The 19572-nt window shown below is 44.1% G+C and overlaps 1 protein-coding gene and 1 long non-coding RNA gene across 5 annotated transcripts in view; one reads left to right on the top strand and one right to left on the bottom strand.

Moving 5' to 3' along the window:
- Window positions 1-11335, bottom strand: part of FLT3LG (fms related receptor tyrosine kinase 3 ligand) — an 823185-nt gene extending 811850 nt beyond the window's left edge. For all 4 annotated transcript variants that reach the window (XM_069200831.1, XM_069200833.1, XM_069200832.1 and 1 more), the window contains exon 1: window positions 11002-11335. The gene's annotated coding sequence lies outside the window, so the exon portion shown is untranslated. The remainder of the gene's footprint in view (window positions 1-11001) is intronic.
- Window positions 10683-19572, top strand: part of LOC138246325 (uncharacterized) — a 44359-nt gene continuing 35469 nt past the window's right edge. Inside the window, exon 1 of the long non-coding RNA XR_011194263.1 lies at window positions 10683-10754. This is a non-coding gene — a long non-coding RNA (uncharacterized lncRNA). The remainder of the gene's footprint in view (window positions 10755-19572) is intronic.

Here is a 19572-nt window from a genome sequence, read left to right as displayed (position 1 = left end):
ATCATTCTTCAAATTTGTTAACAAAACTATCCACATTTCTGTCCATATAAGGCCACAAAAAAAGAACACCTTAATATTTTCTTAGTGGCAATCGCTGCTAAATGACTCTTGTGTGCTACACCCATAATTTTAGGCCTCAAGTCGATTGGAACCAAAAACCTTTCCAGAACCGCAACAACATTCCAGATTCAAGCGTACGCTGGGACGTAACTTGAGAAAGAAAATATAATTCTCCTTCGAGATGTTTAGATAAGGCCAGCAATCCTGAATATATTCAATAACTTTCATCATAACTATCACTGAAACAAACATCATTTGGTTCCTTTTTACTGATACAACCTTAGCACACACTAACCACATCAACAACACATTCAAATCCAAAAACGTCATCATCTGGTAATACATCGTCCTCGCTAGCAGGAAGACCACATAAGCAATCTGCACAAACATTAGAACCTCCTGAAATATACCTAACCTCAAAGCCGAACTCTTGTAATACAGGCAAAAAAATGTATTAAACCTTTAGGAGGATGCTGGGGTACCTTTGTCACGTAACAAGTACACTACATGCTTGTGATCAGTGCACAAAATGTGTGTGCCATACTCAAATCTTGAACCCTTCAACAGACCAAGAACATGCTAATGCTTCTCTTAATTGTGCTATATCTTCTTTGTAGATCTGAAAGTACACTAAAAGCTAAAGCAATAGTGTGTTCAATATTATCAACCCACTGGCATAATACTGTGCCAAAACCAACAGCATCTGTTAAACATTGGTGACCACTGATGAAGGTCTTTAAGGATGGCACATTGGCGAGAATATTTATTATATAAAAAAACACTACCTGTCCTTTTGTTCCCCAAACAAATTTCTCATTTGTTCTTAACAACCTCTTTATAGTTTCCATGATGGTAGAATATCCTTCCACAAATCTAGAACAGTAAATCGCTAAGGCCAATGAATGACTTTAGTTTATCCTTATTTTTAGGGCATGAATCATCTCGCAAAGCTTTGATGAGATCAGAATTAGGTTTTATACCCTCAGGCATAGCACTATGCCCCGGAATCAGTCAAAAATTTACATTTCTCTTTAGACACAGTCATACCATGTTCGCTCAAAATACTCAACATTCTTTCCAAAGGTACCACGGAGTTCACTAACAGAATTAGCAAAAATAAGCTTGTTATCCTGAAAGGCTTGTACCCCAGTGACATCCTTAAAGAGACAGTACATCCGTTTTCGAAAGACACAAGCAGCCAACACTAATTCAAAAAAGATATTCTTAACTACTTAAATGCCCCAAAAGCAGTTATGAATGTGGTGATAATCTGCAATTTCTTAACCAATTGTACTTGGTGGTATGCTGCCTTCAGATCAATATTTCTAAAATATTTCACACCACTCAAAGTTGTTAACAATCTTAGGTAACAAATAGCAATCAACTACAATGTTCTTATTAAGACAATGCAAATCTACACACTCTTATTCGCACATTTGTTTTATTAAGCAATTACCACTCTGCAACATAAACAGACTCAATACTTTTATCTGAACATAAATCCTTCAAGTGCTTCTTCAATTCACCTCTGAACACACAGAGGTACATCTCGCAATTTATGCGATACAGGCACTGCATCTTGCTTCAATATGATTTCATGTTCAAATCCCTTAACTTTGCTGATCTTATCAGAAAATATTTGGGGATAATTATCATTCACATTGTCTCATTTATGCTCAACAAGCATGACGGGAACATCTGTACCTGGCTTCAGTACAATACCAAGCTTACCCTGGTCTATCAAGCCCATAATATTTCTTCTATTCACCGCCCCATATATTTTAGTAAAAAATCATTCTTCCAGAAAAATATGGTGACTTCAAAAGAAGTCCCACAGTGTCAATTTCAGTATCGCCATATGCCATAGCTCTAATATCAGCTTTTTAAGTAAAGTATTTGTCCATAAAGATTTGAAAGTAGATTCAGAAAGCATAGTAACAAGAGAGCCAGAATCAGCCAGAATTTGTCAATCAATGGAACCAATTCTCACCACACAAAATGGTCTTTTCTTACTAGTAAGCACACCTGGACCACCATCAATACCCTAATGCCAAAATGGTAGTTAACATAACACTGTTAACCTTTTGTTCCTCAACATCCGGCACACAATCTACTTTGACAACACCCTCATCATTGACATTCTCACCACTTTTACAAACTCTCATAAAATGCAGTAGCGGGCTTGTGGCAGGCAAAAGGGGTGGGGTGGCGTGTGTTGAAATAAAATAAAATAATACATATATAAAAAAATTAATTAAAAAATAAATACATTAAAAAAACAACAACAAAAAAATACCTCACCATAATTCCGCACTGCGCTGTTTCTCTCCTCCACCGTCGACTGCAGGAACAGGCTCCGGAGAATCCCAACATTGCTTAGAGCAGTGTTAGGATTGGCTGGGAGCCCCCACCCAAGGCGCTCCCAGGTAGAAAGAGCCCGTGCCTGCTCTATCCAGCCAAGCAACACAGTGCCAGGCTGGATAGAGCACACTGTGCATGTGCGTTTGGCCAGCCCGAGTCAGCCAGCCAAACAAACATGCGCTCTGAGGGGAGTGCACAGTGCACATCACAGTCTGTGGCCCTGCCCCTTTTAATACAAAACGATAATAAACATAGCTTATAAACATAGTTTATTATCGTTTTGTATTAAAGGGTTTGCTGCTGCTGGCGGGGGTTGGTGGGGCGACGCTCCTCCGCCCTAGATAAAATGACACGTTATTTTACATTTGCTGCATTTCTTTCTATTTGCATGAAAATTAACACCTGTTAGAAATGGGGTTGCTGGTAGGCTAGGGTACGCACCTAAGCCAGGCAGAACCCACCCACTCTAGTCAGGGCAAGGGAGTTACACACCCAAGATAACCCCTGCTCACCAACTTAGCACAAGCAGTCAGGCCTATCCCAGAGGCAATGTGTAAAGCGTTTGCACAACACACATGACACACTATCCCACCACAAAGGAAACACAACACTAAATTATATAAAAATAAACTGTATTGTACACAACGTCATTAGACCAAACAGAACATGTCAGTAATACCCTCCTACCCAAGAAGTTGTCAGAACGTTACACAATAAGATTACCCTGCAGAAATCAGAAGTAGGCACATATCACACACAGGATACTAATTTTTCTGCAACATAAGCAGTAGTCAGAAAATATTACTATAAAAATGAACTGGTTATAATATATCATAAATGCCCATGCCAGGAATATTAGAAACATATGGCAAGTCATGAAAACATATCAGTCCCAGCATGCCCATAAAAGGAACATTAGCGAAGCATATGTCCATTTAAAAGTACCTATTGTCAAGATGAAGGCACCTTTAGTGCCATGAAGAATGAAAAGAGGGTCCCCGGCATCCTCCTGCTCAAACAGGGGCCGTTTGGTGATATAGCTGGGCCCCTCCTGGGTGTCCACAATCTCGGTGGCCCCATGGAGCCAAAACTGGCCGTACTAGGGGGAGGACGGGGAAGCTAAAACCCCGACAAAGGGCAAAAGGAAGTGGCTTTGCAGTGTGGAGGGTTTCAATGAGGTTTCCCCCTACCTGCAGCACACTCAGCAGAAAATGGGGCCCAGTGGTGCCTCCGATGAGGCCTCCACCCCACTCTTGCAAGAACTCCTGCACCTGACGTGGCGCACGAGCCTCTGTACGCCTTCCCGGCCCGCAGCGGTGATCTGGCTGGAGTTGGGTCCAGTGGGTGTCCCAGGGGCGGTCCTAGGAGCGTACTTTTCCCTGGGGGGCACAGTTAGGAGCACGCTTGCTCCATTCCTCACTTCAAAGGTGGCCCGGGGGCACTTCAAGGAGTGTGCTTTTGATGTGCTGGGATTTCCAAAAATGCACGGGTTGTGGCTGTGACTTCTTCCACTTGACAATACCGAAAAACGCACTTCCCAAAGCGTGAAGTTTCTAAAAAGAAGCCAGTGCTCTCCCAGCACCACAGGGACAAATGGAGGGGTGCTTTAGCAATAAAAATGAAGCGCACCTCACGCTTAGCCCTGGAGTCCAAAGATTGCAGAGGACAGGGACCACAGCACCCAGCCTCTGGGGGACACAAAAAGGAAGCACAAGGAGGTAGGGCCCAGCAACAGGCCAGCACAAAGGGTTGCAGTCTGTGGCAGTTCCTCCTAGTGACCCAATAGGTCACAGGTCAGCACAACAGCACCAGTCCAAGGCAGTTCATGGTGAGTCCCTCCAGCAGCATTCTGTGTCCAGTTCCGAGTATGTTTCCTGTGCACGATTATGGGGAAAAATCCACTGTACTTATACTCAGTTTTGCAAAGATTAAACAAAGAGGGGGAGAGGAGGTTCTAACCAGTTACAACCGGGTCTGGGAGTGTCCCTTCTCTCCTCCAGCATAGGCTCCAAACATCAGTTGGGGGGTAACAAGGCTTTGTGTGAGACCAGGGTGCAGCCTTTACAGATGCATGTGTGCCCAGCCTCCCCCTTCTCTCAGCCCTAAGTATGCACAAAGCCCAACTGTCACTCTACTCAGACGTGCATTGGAGTCAAGCTGCAAAACACCAGAGTCATAAGTACAGAGAAATGCTCACTTTCTAGAAGTGGCATTTCTGTAATGATAATAAAGAAATCCACCTACACCACCAAGCAGCATTTCTCACTACCATTACAACCATACCAAACATGTATACCCCTCATAAATCAGCCAATACCCCCTAAACATAAGGCAGGGCATTTCCAATGCAATCCTGTAAGAAGGCAGCACTCACAGCACCGAGAAACCAAATAGGCTATTTTTCACTACCAGGACAGGCCACGCAACCAGGCACATGTCCTGCCTTATACATACATAGCACCCTGCCCATAGGGCTAACTAGGGCCTGCCTTAGGGATACATTAAATGTAGTAAAAGGTGAGTTCTGGCCTGGCAAGTAAATTTAGATGCCATGTTCCTGTGGTAGTAAACTGAGCATGCAGGCCCTGCAATGGCAGGCCTGAGAGGTTTGCAAGGCTACTTCTGTGGGTGGCACAAGCAGCGCTACAGGCCCACTAGTAGCATTTAGTTTACAGGCACTGGGTATAGGGATCCTATTGCACAAGGGACTTACAGGTAAATTAAATATGCCAATTAGGTGTCAGCCAATTATACCAACTTTCAGAAGGGTGAGCACCTGCATTTTAGCACTGATCAGCAGTGATAAAGTGCTCAGAGTCCTACAGCCGACAACAAGAGGTCAGAAAAAATAGGAAGAAGGCGGCAAAAAGTCTGGGGATGAAGCTGCAAAAAGGGCCAGGTCCAACAACACCTAAAACACAAATTCCCACAAGATAGCTTATCAACTTTCCCAACACTGTCACTCACTTTTTTCAAAGCATTTACACTAACACATTCTGAATTATGAGAACCACCAGCAAGCAATTTTTACCGAATCAACCAAAATGCTCAAAGCCTTTAGCAATTTTAACAGTTTTCTTTAAACTACCACTTGTACAGCTCAAAATATATTTGTCAACTTTCTTCAAATATTAGCACGATTTGGTCTCTAATATACTGGTACACTGAAGAATCAAATTTACATGTGCTAGCTAAAATGCAAACTAATGCCGCATATTTGTCCAGATGTACAAAAATGCAATTTTGCATTTTTTAAATAGCGACTTCATAGAAATCGATATTTAAGAAATACAAAATGCTACGTACATAGATACCGATTTCTTATTGGCGAATAGGAAATGGGTATTAAGAAATCCCGTTGCATTTTAGTCAATGGGCTGATTTTGCATTTCCTAAGTAGCGGTTTCTTAATAAGAAATCGCTATTAAGGAAATGCAAAACCAAGGATGGCAAAGGGCAAAAGATCCCCCTTGGTGCACCCCAAAAATAGAGATGCACGTGTAGAGCACGCATATGCCTAATAGGGCATGTTTGTGCTCTATTTCAATTAAAAAAGCACCTTGGGGTGCTTTTTTTTTTTTTGTTGCAACTGGTTACCACTGACTTCAAGTTACACTTTTGAAATGTAAAAAGGCAACTTCAAATGTTATCCTATGAGAGAGATAGGCCTTGCAGTAGTGAAAAACGAACTTAGGAATTTTTCACTTCCAGGATATGTAACTTTTAAAAGTACATGTCCTACTATTTAAATATATTGCACCTTGAGCCATCAAGGGCTTACCCTAGGTGACATAGATATTAAAAAGGAAGGTTTGGGCCTGGCAAAGGTTTACTTTGCTGGGCCAAAATGACAACTAAAAACTGCAGACACAGGCCCTGTAATGGCAGTCCTGTGACATGTTTAAAGGGTTACTAAAGTGGGTAGCATAATTAATGCTGCAAGCCCACTGGTAGCTTTTAATTTACAGGCCCTGGACACATACAGTGCGCTTTACTAGGGGATTATCAATAAATTAAACATGCCAATAGGGGATAAGCCAACATTACCATGTTTAGGGGAGAGAGCACAAGCACTTTGGCACTAGTTAGCAATGGTAAAGTGTGCATAATCCTAGTATTAGCAAAAACAAGGTCAGAAAATGGAAGAGGAAGCCAAAACATTTGGGACGAAGACAACCCTAAGACTGGAATAGCATGGCGAGCAAAACAACAATGGACTTAGGTCCAGATCTGTGAATGGGGATGAATATTTGACATTGTTCAGCATTCCATCCCTCATCAGTTCTTTTTTGTATTTGTCACTGTATGTGGGAAGTGTATGACCAGACATCAATCCCACTATTCCACAGGATTAAAGCTAGCCTAGATGATGAGCGGCAATACCCCGAAACCAGTCCCAGCATGCTGGTTTCCAGACCAGGAAGGACCTGGCCTTGCAGTTTGCAATGGACTGTTCCAATAGGGGGTTGCCGGGTGGGGGCAGGGTCATGACTAATTTCCATATGACTAGGTCCCAACTGGAATGGCATGGCAAAAAACAAAAACAAAAAACAAACACACAATGGATTTAGGCCGAGATCTGTGACTGAGAGTGAATGTTTGACATTGTTCAGCATTCCGACAATCATCTGTTCTTTTTGCATTAGTCACCCTAAGGTTGACAGGTCTGACATCAACAATAAGCCACAGTAATATGAATAATTCCTACCAAATCCACATAATGCAGGAAACATGATAGTTGAGTAGCAACTAGTGCACACAACAAACGATGAAAGATAAACGTCTCACAGTAGCAATGAAAATGGAGACCTAACTTGAAGTCAAGAAGTCCTGACTCCCAATCAAATCGACCACATGCACGCAGGTACATCGTCAACGCATTGCAATGACACCTCTCATTTATGTGAAGACGCATCCCATCTAGCCTGGTCGAAGGATTCCCAACACTGCCTGCGCTATAGATAGCACAGTATTTCTCAGAGAATATATCCTCACTGTAGCAGTTCCCAAAGTGGCTCCTCCAGATAGTTATGGTTGTGACAGTCGCTGCAGTTTGGCTGGAGAAATGAAACAAAGCCAAACATTTGCCACACAGTTCGAGTTGCTGTCCAATTCAATAACTGTTTACGACTGATGATCGTCCTGCAGATCAACTCACCGCCAATGTGTAGTGTCAGATTAGGAATTGAAGGAAGAGGCTCCAAAAGGATGAGGAAATATGGATTTTCTTTATTTCACAAGTTCATAAGGCGAGCCAACCAGTCTACATAGAGTCTGTTCTGCTTCCAACAGTCAACTTCCTTAACCCCTCGGGTGCTGTGGGAGAGCTGGTCTCATCCTCGGCCACGGTCATCGTATGCTGAGGACGAGACAAGCTTGTCCTGCGCTCGACTCATGTTGGTGGGGGGTTAATGCTAGTGCTCACCCCCCATGAGCCTCCTACCCACTCCCCCAAGGGTAGGGATGGAAGGGGAATCGCTTCCCCTTCCATCTTTGACCGCCCCCCAGTGATGTCTGATGACATCAGCACGCAATTGCGCACTGACCTCATCAGTGTTCGCCTCCCATCTCGCTGGAAGTATGCTTCCAGTGCGATTCGAGGAGAAACAAGTTAGTTTCTCCTCATTACAAGGGCAAGGGAGTTCTGGGAGGCGTCAAAAGGGAAGGAAAGACTTTTACAGCTGGGGAGCGACAGCTTAGGCAAGGATTGCTCCCCTGGCGAGCAATTTTATTTTAGGCCATTTCTGCCCAACTTGGGGGCAGACAGGTCTATTTTTCTGAGGCCAATCTGCCCCCACGGGGGCAGAAACCACCAGACCCCAGGGATTTTTTTTTACTGACATGAGGGGAGAAACCCTCTAGGGAATGGTCACTCCCCAGGGGGCCAAAATATTTTTTAGGCCATTTCTGCCCCACGTGGGGGCAGATCGCCCTATTTTTGTAAGGCCAATATGCCCGGGGCAGAAAGCCCACTAGACAATTTTTTTTATTTTATTTTTTAAAGAGGGTGGGGCTATGGCCATACCGACACCACAAATAAATGGGGACAAAGTTGTTCTGCCCATCGGTGGTTACATGGGGCAATTACCCCCAATCCACTCCGTGTGGAGCAGAAAGCCTACTAGATGCCAGGGAATTAAATAAAAAAAAAATAGTGGGGTGGTGGCTACCAACCAGTATGTGCATGTTTATCCCCCCACTCCAACTGAAGTGGGTAACAGTCTTTCAGCCCTCCCACAGCACACTAAAATGTCATACCACTGTAAGCAAAAGGACATTTGATTATTTTGGGTTTTGGTTTTACATTTGGGCCATGAGAGCTTGTCTAACTCTCAAAATCGTCCCACTTGGAATGGTGAGGGCTGCACTTTTTGGGCTTTGGGATGATGCTATGTAGAAAAATCTACGAGACCTAGACACATCTGAAAGCTTAACATCTGGGTGAGTCCGGGGAGGTGAGCTTCACATGCATCCCGCACCATTTTCTTACCCATCATGCCCTGAGTGGTTTTCTGATTCAAGTCTGCCTGTTCCTGAAAGTTGGGAAGATGGTAATTTTAGCACCGCAAACCCTTTGTTGATGCTATTTTCAGTGACAAAAACACAAGCCTTCTTCATCAGCCCTTTTTTCTCATTTTTTTATTTTTTATTAAATGTTCGCTGTATTTTGGCTAATTTCTTGGTCTCCTCCATGGGAGCCCACAGAGTCTGGGTACCTCTAGAATCCCTAGGATGTTGGGGGAAAAAGCACGCAGGTTTGGCGTGGGTAGCTTATGTGGGCAAAAAGGTATGAGGGCCTAAGCGCGAAGTGCCCCAAATAGCCCAAAAAAAGGCCTGGCACCTGGGGGGGGGGGTCTGGCAGTGAGGGGGTTATGTAATTTCTCTTTCCAGAAGCAGAACACAGAATGCCTGAACGAAACAGTGAGCCTAGCAACTCTAAACAGCTAAGTAAATATATACACAAAATAACTATAGACTACAACGGAAACAAACAACTAAGTTGGATAAAGAGCGGTAGGAGGCAAAGAGGAATATGTGATTGAACAACTAGGTCCTAAACAATTACTTGTCTAAACCACTACTGCTAAACAACTAAAAAGTCTCTACAATGAAGTACTGAACAACTACTGTCTAAACAACGATTTTGCCTGAATAACGATTGCTTGAACAACGAATTTCAAGGTAAGTTTTTCTTTCTTTTTTTGTTTATGGTTTATTAGTTGTTTCGAATATGTGTGTATACAGATATATATATATATATATATATATATATATATATATATATCTCAATTCTAAATCTTTATTAGTTGCTTAGAATATTTATATATATATATATATATATATATATATATATATATATATATTTATTAGTTGTTTAGAATTTATGTCAATTTTAAGCAACCTATATATAAATTCTAAACACTAATAAACCATAAAAAAACGTACCTTAAAATTAGTTGTTCAGGCAATCGTTATTCAGCCAAAATCGTTGTTTAGACAGTAGTTGTTCAGTACCTCTTTGTAGAGACTTTTTAGCTGTTTAGCAGTAGTGATTTAGGAAGGTAGTTGTTTAGGACCTGGGGCCAGATGTACCAAAGGATTTTATCCATTCTGTGTCTATGGGAAAAAGCTTTCGTACATATGGCCCCTAGCTGTTCAGGATGTTTCCCGGTCAAGAGCAAAGAATGAGGAGGGAGAAGTCGAGGGGAGGTGAGCGTGACAGCTGGGTGACCTGAAGACACAGGAGGTAGTAGTCTAGAGGGAGGAGGAGGAGAATAAGAGTAAACAAGGGGAGGTGGGGATAGACAAATATCAATCCCCTGGTTATAAACCTATAAAAATACACAGTTAAAATTAGAAGACAGAAAACGGCGGTGGTTGTGGTATGCAGATCACACTACTACAAGACCATCCAGCGTGGCCAGACCCAGCTTTCAGACACAATGAGTTTGAATAACCACACTTATCTTTATGCCCTTTCCATTCTTCTTGGCCCTCCCAAATCCTGGGGCCGAGACTGATGTACAACCTAAGATTAAATAACACATATTACCAAAAAATTCTGTCTCCACAGGATATCTATAACGTGATAGTTAATGGCACCAATTATGAAGTTAGATGCGATGTGCACGGTAACGAGTGGCGCATTTTCAGAAACCCCTATAAAACTTCAGTCCTGCTCTTTCACATGTGATGTCACATAACAAGCACGTCACTAGTGACGTAATTTGCTTAAAACCCACACGGTACACCACATGATACACGCAGCACCACTGTGCGCGTACGCACTGGGGTCTCGGAGGAGAAGCAAGTTGTGCGCTGGACTCAAAACTGTGAGTAAAATGTGACTAAGTCCAAAGCCCACTCTGCCGGGGGTCACGAGTCCCTGGCGCAGACCTGGGCTCCGAAAATACATTGTTCTCAGTATCCTACTGGGCACTGGCCTAAACCTCAGTGCCTTACATACACTAAGCAACCAGACTTTTCCTTATCAATAGCAGTAAATAACTTGATGTCCAATCAGATAAGTCACCGAACTTTAAACAGAACACCATATAATGTATGTGAAGAATAACTCACTCAGTATAGGGTGACCAGCAGTCTGCTACGTCCACGTTCTGTAAAACCAGTCTAAGGTCCGCAGGGCGCTGTCAGCCTTTTAATAGACGTCATTATGGTATTTTCCGCAACAACCGATCCCGCGGTTAAGCAAATTCTGGGGGTCGTCTAGGAGTGTGAAGGACAGGTATTCGTGTAAAGTGATCTAGGATTGCAGCAGTATCTGCACTTCGGGCAGTCCTCGTACGCAGCAGAGAATTTCGATGGTCTGATTGGCTGGTCCCCTTGTCTTATCCGCCCCCACACACGGCCCCTGCCGCCCAGGTGGAGCGGGCTGGGCTTGGCTGGAGGTTCACCTGAAGTGAGTTACTTGCGGGCTGGAAGGTGACGGGCGGTCTGTGCTTGAATAAACGTGGTTGCTGCCGCTTTTCGTACTGGATAAGGAAGGAAAGGGAACCGATGGGCTCTTCATCTAGGGGGAGTGCGGGACAGCACGTTCCCCCGGTGGTTAAACTGAGAGGTACTGGGCACACTTTTGGGCTTCCCTGAACCCGATCCTGCCGCTGGGATGACGAAGTGGAGTGTTCATTGACCGATGCTGGCCAGGCATGCATAGTTGGCTGCCTCTTACGTTCACGGGGCTCGGGCCAGTGCTATGTTATAACCGGGGCGTGCTCAAGGACCGGCAGGATAAGGCGCCGTAGTTCTCTGAAGCACGTGGAATTTGCAGCATTTACTGATAATTCTTAGTGTGTTTGATGAGAGACACTGGTTCTGTTTGCACTCTGCTGTTACATGCCAAACCCCGAATCCCCCCCCCCCACAAATCAAGCTGGAGACTACAATTGAGTCTCCCGATTCACGTATGCAGGACCCCGGTCCCTTGACATACCTGCGTAAAAAAAAAATTGCTATCAAGATATTGTAATTTTTGATTTGTTTTTTTGTATCATTAGCGAAGTAATTTAGCTGGGCTGACTTTTTTCTGGAGGACATGTTTAACAAGCACTTGCAATGCAATAGGCCTCGCATTTTCTTGTGTTAGAGCTATTGGCATTGTAAATTCATAACTGGACTTTTCTTGCCTTAGAAATTGGTCAATCTTGCCTCATAATTTAGTCTTTTCATGCCATATAATTCCAGTGCCCTAGCATTCCAAATAAAATAAACCAGCATTTGCAATGCAACGGGTCTCGCATTTCTCCGAGTTAGAGCTATTGGCAGTTGTAAACGCCCAACTGGAATTTTTTTTGCCACATTGAATGGGGGAAAAAAAAGAGCACGATCGTGCTGCTACAGTTCACTCGTAGTGAAACCTACCGGTAAAAGGGCATTTATCTACGTAACCGGCAAAAGTACAATTAACTATGTAACATGGTCGATGTCATGGAAAGCGCTCGACTTCTGCCCAGAGAGATCGCGCTGCAAACAAAGATAAAAAGTAGTCCACTACCCAGATGGAAAACAGCAAGCCGTGCATGTTTTCAGTACTTGGTCGCTGCGCTCGAGGAGGGCTAACCACTTGAAAAGGCATAACAAATGCGTGCCTTCCACTAATGAAAGCAAGCAGATTTTAACAGGCAAGCCCACAAACTAATGAAAGACACTGACGTGACATTGATGGGGCTCTGAGCCCTTTTCTAACTCCTAAAGCGTCTCGCAAGCGAAACGCATGCGCAAGCGCATGAGATGCAGGCTCGACCCTAAAAACGGGGGGACAAGTAGAAATAAACAGTTGAAAGAAAGAGCGAATGTGAATTTTAAGACCCGGAAAGAGAAAAGTGGGGGAGAAAGAAAACATTGAGAATAAACAGAGTTAAGGAAAGAACAGAGTGAGATAGGTGGAACACACAGACCCTCCCAAATAAAGATGTCAGCTAGGAATAGATTTAATTGGCTGAACCATGTCCTCAAACAGAAGTTAGAGTGTGGAACAGCAGGGAGCACTGCAGAACAGCAGGAGGTGCATTAGCAGAGTTGCATGTGAACCCCAATAGAGCAATATTAGGGCTCTTCAGATCAGGATTGGGGGTATAGACAGAGCTGTGTCCTAGCCTAGTGCTGAAATAACAGAAAGGCAGTGGATGAGGAATGAGAAACAGAGCGCTGTGTATTTCCTGGTATTGGAATAATGGGATGTTGCAAATTAGGGTTGAGGTGCACTGACAGAGTTGTATGTGGGCTGCAGTACTGGAATAGTAACGGGCATGCAAGGTTAGAAGTGAGGTATGTTAATGGAGCTATGTGTGGAACCTGGTACTGGCGTGCTAGTGTTGCCGAGTGTTAGCCTGGAGGTGCCCTGGTGAAGCTGCAAGTGGGGCCCTGCATGGGATTGGCATTGCCTCTGAACCACAGTAGCAAGGAGTCCTGATGGGTGTGTGTGTGTGAGAGAGCCTTAGTACTGAGAAGAAATATGCACTGAATGTTAGAACTGATGGATTCTGGCAGAGCTGTGTTGCTTCCCACCAACAGTGATATTGGATGTTAGATTTAATAATGTGCACTGGCTGAGCTGTATTTTTCTCTTTTGGGTCCAGTGTTGGCTTGGCAGTGAGACTGTATTAGAACTGAGGTGCTGTAATGGAACTGTATGTGAGTGGGGTCCCAGTATAGGAAAGGACAGGAACCTTTCGGGGGTAAAACTGAGGTGCACTGATGGAGCTGCGCCGGAGGTCCCAGTACTGGAACAGCAGAGTGCACAGACTGTAAGAACTGAGGTCCTCTGGCAGACCGTGTGTGAGGGGTTCTGGCATGGGCATAGCTTAGGGGATTGGAGTGTGTGAATTGAGGTGCACTGATGGTGCTGTGCCCGAGGTCCCAGTACTGAAACAGCAGAGTGTACTGACTATAAGAACTGCGGTCCTCTGGCAGACGGCGTGTGTGGAGTTCGGGCATTGCTGAGGGGCTTGGAGTGTGTGAACTGAGGTGCACTGATGGAGCTGTGCCCAAAGTCCCAGTACTGGAGCTGCAGTGTGTACTGACTGGAAGAACTGAGGTGCTCTGGCAGACAGCACCATGTGTGGTTTCTGGCAGTGGCACAGCTGAGGGCTTGGAGTGTGTGAACTGAGGTGCACTGATGGAGCTGTGCCTGAGGTCCCAGTACTGGAGCTGCAGGGTGTACTGACTGGAAGAACTGAGGTGCTCTGGCAGAGAGCGCATGCAGGGTTCCTGGCATGGCTGAGGGCTTGGAGTGTGAAATGAGGTGCACTGATGGAGCTGCGCCCGAGGTCTCAGTACTGGAGCAGCAGAATGTACTGACTGGAAGAACTGAGGTGCTCTGGCAGACAGCGCTTTGTGTGGTTCCTGGCACTGGCACGGCTGAGGGCTCTGAGTGTGTGAACAGGGGTGCACTAATGGAGCTGTGCCCGAGGTCTCAGTACTGGAGCAGTAGAGTGTACTTACTGCAAGAACTGAGGTGATCTGGCAGACAGCACATGTGGGGTTTCTGGCACTGGCATGCCTGAGGGCTTGGAGTGTGTGAACGGAGGTGCACTGATGGAGCTGTGAGTGCGATCCCAGTATAAAGCAGAAGTTGGCACTGTCTCTAAGAATTGCAGAGCCCTGGTAGGTGCTGGGTGCCTAGGCTATTAGCAACAGGCAGGCACACTTGGTAAAACACACCTAAGCCAAGTAAGGGTGTGAGCTAGGCAGTTGAGAGAGGGTACAGAGAGCCCACAAAGACCAAATGTGACCAAGATAACAGCTAAGCCTTCTTTACAGCTAAGCTCAGAGCAAGAATGCTCTGCAAATGAAAATTGAAGCTTACATGGACAGGAGCAGGAAACAAAGTGAAAAAAGCCCCCTACGGACCAGATAAACAGGACAAAGCGTAGATATACAATAGTTGGTCCCTGCTCCCGCACAGAAGAAGGATGGACGAAGATGCATGACTGACCACTAGCAAGCAAGGATTTTTAAATGACACTGAAACTAACAAATGAAATACCTGAAAGCCCACAAAAGAAGTGTACTTACAAGCTCAACCTAAAAATGGCAGATCCGTGGCAGTTATGATGTAATATTTCATGAACCATGAGACCTTTATACTTCATGTTGGTGTCAAAACATAGGTTTTGGGGGTCAAGCAGTCTTCCAGAGACAGAAAATAACTCCTCAGAGCAACCTTTACGCCATTTTCCAAAATGGCTCTAAAATGATGTGCTTTAGCCATCATATTGGTAATTTATTTTAATACTGTTTTTGTCTCCTGTTCTCCATTGATTCAAATTCATAAACATGAGAGAAGCAGTTGGTAGCATAGGATCTTTACCTCCTGAAAGTGTTGCTAACTACAAAATCTGAGAACTCCTTCAACAAAGAACAATGTCATATGCCAAACCAATTCAAAAGAAAAGCTAATATCAACTGCGGCTAGACAGAAGAGCGTTTGAGAAGCTTCAGATATACGGCAAGACAAAGTTCACAAAAGATTACAACTGATGGTTGAAGAGGATCAAATATTTTATCATTGTATCAAGTGTTACACGATGCATACAATGGGAAAAAGCCTAGAAAAAAAATGTAGAAAAATTGCTGAAACCAGTGAATCACAACAAGAATCCGAGGGGCTCATTATGACTTTGGAGTACCTTTCATAGGACCGCTGAAGCCATGGAAGACCACCGAAGCCGCGGAAGGCAAAAGACCGCCAGTAATGGAGGTCTTTTGCCCACCATATTAGGAGTTTTCCGCTGGCACAGTGGAAAACTCACCACAACATTGATGACGGCAATGTTGTGTGTGTCGGGTGCAACAGCACCCATCGTGCATTTCACTGCTTGTAATACGGGCAGTGAAATGTGCGACAGGGCTGTCCAGGGGGGCCCCTGCACTGCCCATGCCAAGTGCATGGGCAGTGTAGGGGCCCCTAATGTCCCCTTTCCACCAGCCTTTGCATGGCGGTGAGATTGCCATGCAAAGGCTGGTGGAAAGGGGACTCGTAATCCCCAGGGCAGCGCTGCCCTGGCAGATTACGATCGCCAAGCTGGCGACAGGTGGCAACCTGGTGGTGCCGGCAGTCGGAACGTGGCCCATCTGCCACGGTCAAAGTAGGGCGGTCGGACCACTCTGTCTGCGCAGTCAGACCGCCATCGCAAGTGTCTTGAGACCGCCACACTCATAAGGAGGGCCCGAGTCTTCTGAGAAAGCGACTACAACCACACCCAATGCCCATCCACTTAGAAGATCGATGGCTACCACTCATCCACTTCCAACGACTTATCAGAAAGCATAGGATCTTCAATGTGTTATCTGTGGTTTAGCCAGAACAAGACCAAAGGGATTGATGAAAGAACAAAGTATAGAGAATTTGAGACTCAAAGAGCAAACATGTTTTTATCTACATATAATTTCTTCCAAGGTGAAGTTTTCAATCGAGTAGCTGATCTAAACAGCAAGATTAATTTATCTGCAGCAGATTTGTAAGCTCACCAAACTGCATGCATGCATACATTAGACAATATGAATGTACAATGACCTCACAACAGCAACGTAACTGTCAGCCTTCAGTTAAGTTTGCACTCTTTGCAAAAGCAAATGAAATTTTAAAGCCACTCTTTTTTTTGGAATTCTTTTTTATTGAACAGAGAAGGTTCATACAGAAAGGATACAATAGTTCACGGTCAGTGTAGTTTAACAAGCTAATGATTCATTACACTGCAACTTGTATTTTACCAGTGAAGCACAAGTGGCGCTTTAACGGCCCACGTACAATTAAAGACAGTCTTGAGTGCTGGCTGCTAGATCTTCTACCCAATGCCGAGTTCCGCAAAGCTGATTTAACTGAATTTATCATATTGTTTATTCTGTGCGGACTGGAGGCGGAAGACAAGCCAGTTCTACTGTAAGCTGGAATTCACGATCTCATTCCCCAGAATACGTCCCTCTAAAGAAGGTTTCGTTTTTTACCAATAATACCATCTCCAGTCACAAACTACTCAACAGCATGTAGAGCTTTAAAAAAAATTCCAAAATGTGCATGCACAGCTTGGAGACCAGCCAAACCTGCCAATTTTCTGTGATGAAGGTGTTTTCTGTATTATAGCTGACATTTTTTAAGAGCACTTCAGTAGAATTTGATGATCTTTATCCAATGATGGGTGTTTTCCACATGAAAAAAGTTGTGTTGTGTTGTGCAGTAAGTTATCTCAGCGGATGTGGCATAGACAATGCACTTTTGAGGATGAAATCTTTGGAAGAAAAACTGTCCAGTCAGTATTGAGTGGAACTCATTATGTTTATTTGTTAAAAGGTTTGCTCATCATATCTGATGCTATAGAAACATTGCGTTTGGAATGCTTTCTGGAATAAGAATGGCAATTAGGTTTTGCATATCTTATCTTAAAAGTGAACAAGGCACAGGCTGCACTTCATTCAAAAGACATAATGCAAAGCCAGGCAATGTTCAGTACTCTCAGTTCAAAATCAGAAAACTTGAAACCCAAGTTCATAGACTTTGTCAAAGAATGTCGAGAAAAATCTGAAGTTTGCAAGTGCTGGGGAAATGTTTTGGTTAGCTCTTGTGAAAAACATGGTGCATGCTGATGGGGAAGGTGATTGGGAGCTATACATGAAGACAGTGGAGTCACTGATTACTGTGTTTTCCAAATTCGATTGCATAAACTACCTGAGATATAGGTCATTGTACTTTGAAAGAGTGAAGAAGCTAGAGGTGGGAAAACCATCCGTCTACAGGAAATTAATCCAAAGACATTTTGTGGTGAAAGACAGAGCGGGAAGGTTCAATGCTGTGGCTCCAGATGAGACTGGAACAGACGAGCCAGAGATAACAGAAAAGCTCCAAGGGAATTGTTGGTCAGACACGTAAAAGTGAATTTGCTGCTCAATGGCAGCTAGTTTACCATGAAGTCCTTTGTCTGGAATGTTTTTAGAGAGTTGACAAATTCAAAATTGTGGGAAAGATGGGAACATTTTAATAAAAATGTTGATAGCCTTCTTCATTTCATGCAGCAGGATGGAAACTTCTTTGAAATGACTGAGCCTGTGTGACCATGCAACTTTGTGACCAAACAATATGCGGATAATGATATAAAGACACTTCTAATTGCTGTCCTGGAACATGGGTCACAACTATATGCAAAACTGAAACAGGAGAGATTTGTGTTGAAAGAGAAAAAGCTGTTTCATATAACCACTAAAGCTAAACTTCAGTGGTGGCTCCTCTGTTTGGGCGGAGGAGTGTTGGCCCCCTCGCCAGCAGCTGGAAAACCTTTTAAAGAAAACAATAACAAACTATGTTTATTATTGTTTCCTTTGAAAGGGGTGGGGCCATGGGGGTGACGTGCACTGAAGGGGAGTGCTGAGCACACCCCCTTCACAACGCATGTGTACTTGGGTGGCCGTCTCGGGCCGGCCAAACACACGTGCTGTAGGTTCTCTCCAGCCCAGCAACACAGTTGCTGGGCTGGAGAGAGCCTGCACAGGCTCCCAGTCTGCCTGGAATTGGCACAGGGAAGGCTGGTAGCCTGTGCCTGCAGCGAGGAGCGTCGAGGGACAGAGGAGCGGCGGAAGAGGTAAGTGATTTTTTTCAAAAAATACATGAAATGTTTATTCCCTCCCTCCCCCTCGCGCTGCCCCGCCTGTCCCACCCCACCCCTTCCGCGGCCTGTGAGCCACTACTGCTAAACTTCCACGCTTTAATTACCATAATAAGAGTTTGGTCCAACCACCCACTACAAAATAGGTTACAAAAAATCTACTTTTGCAAGCACATAGATGGATGTAGCAAAAGAAAGGGGTCAATTTATCAAGGACATTCTGTCACATGATCTTCTTCCAACAGACCCATTATTTGATGGAGATGCTGCAACCAAACTAGTGAAGCAAAAACTTGCACAAGAGCTCGAAAAAAAACTTTCACCTGAAGCCTCCTTGAAAACTGCTGGTGTTGTGGACTATATGTCACAATTGTGAATGGTCAAGATTTCATCTATGCATAGTGTCGGAGAGGTCATTCAGACTGTTCTACAGATATCAAAATTAGTATGCACCTTGGAAGTTGTCTTTGGCAGTTATCTTGAACAATCTGTCAAAAAATGTGAGAGAATCAGACAAATGTGAACAGGTAGAACATTTGATCTTGTCTGTATCACAAATTCGACACCTATACTTGTACAACTTGATAAATTCTGGTCATCAACATCGAACAAGATGAACTTGGAGATGTTAACTCGCCAAAACATTGCTGATGCTTCAGTTAATACTGAATTTCCAATTAGTGCAAGTGGAATGATTGTCAATGAGGAGTTGGCGCCTGCAGAGAGATATTGAAAAGTTACAGCCCATATTGTTCAAGAACGTAATAGAAAATTGGAGGTGGCTGACCTTCGTGTTGTGCCACATGTTGAGTGGGTTGTTCGAAATGGTTCCAATCAAGTCATTGTACTGTTGTCACAGATGTTATTATTGTGCTACTTAGATTTGTTTGTGTTCATAAGTCAAAGATCGTCAGAGTTATGGAACAGGTGAGAAAAGACACTTAATCCCGCTTCACGTTCTGAACAGGAAACTTGACCCAGAGATGCCCAGTGTTCTTATGAAGGCATATACTTGACCCAGAGATGCTCAGTGTTC

The sequence above is a fragment of the Pleurodeles waltl genome, chromosome 7, assembly GCF_031143425.1.
Source record: "Pleurodeles waltl isolate 20211129_DDA chromosome 7, aPleWal1.hap1.20221129, whole genome shotgun sequence".
Classification (NCBI taxonomy): Eukaryota; Metazoa; Chordata; class Amphibia; order Caudata; family Salamandridae; genus Pleurodeles; species Pleurodeles waltl.
This window is presented reverse-complemented; position numbering and strand designations above follow the sequence as displayed.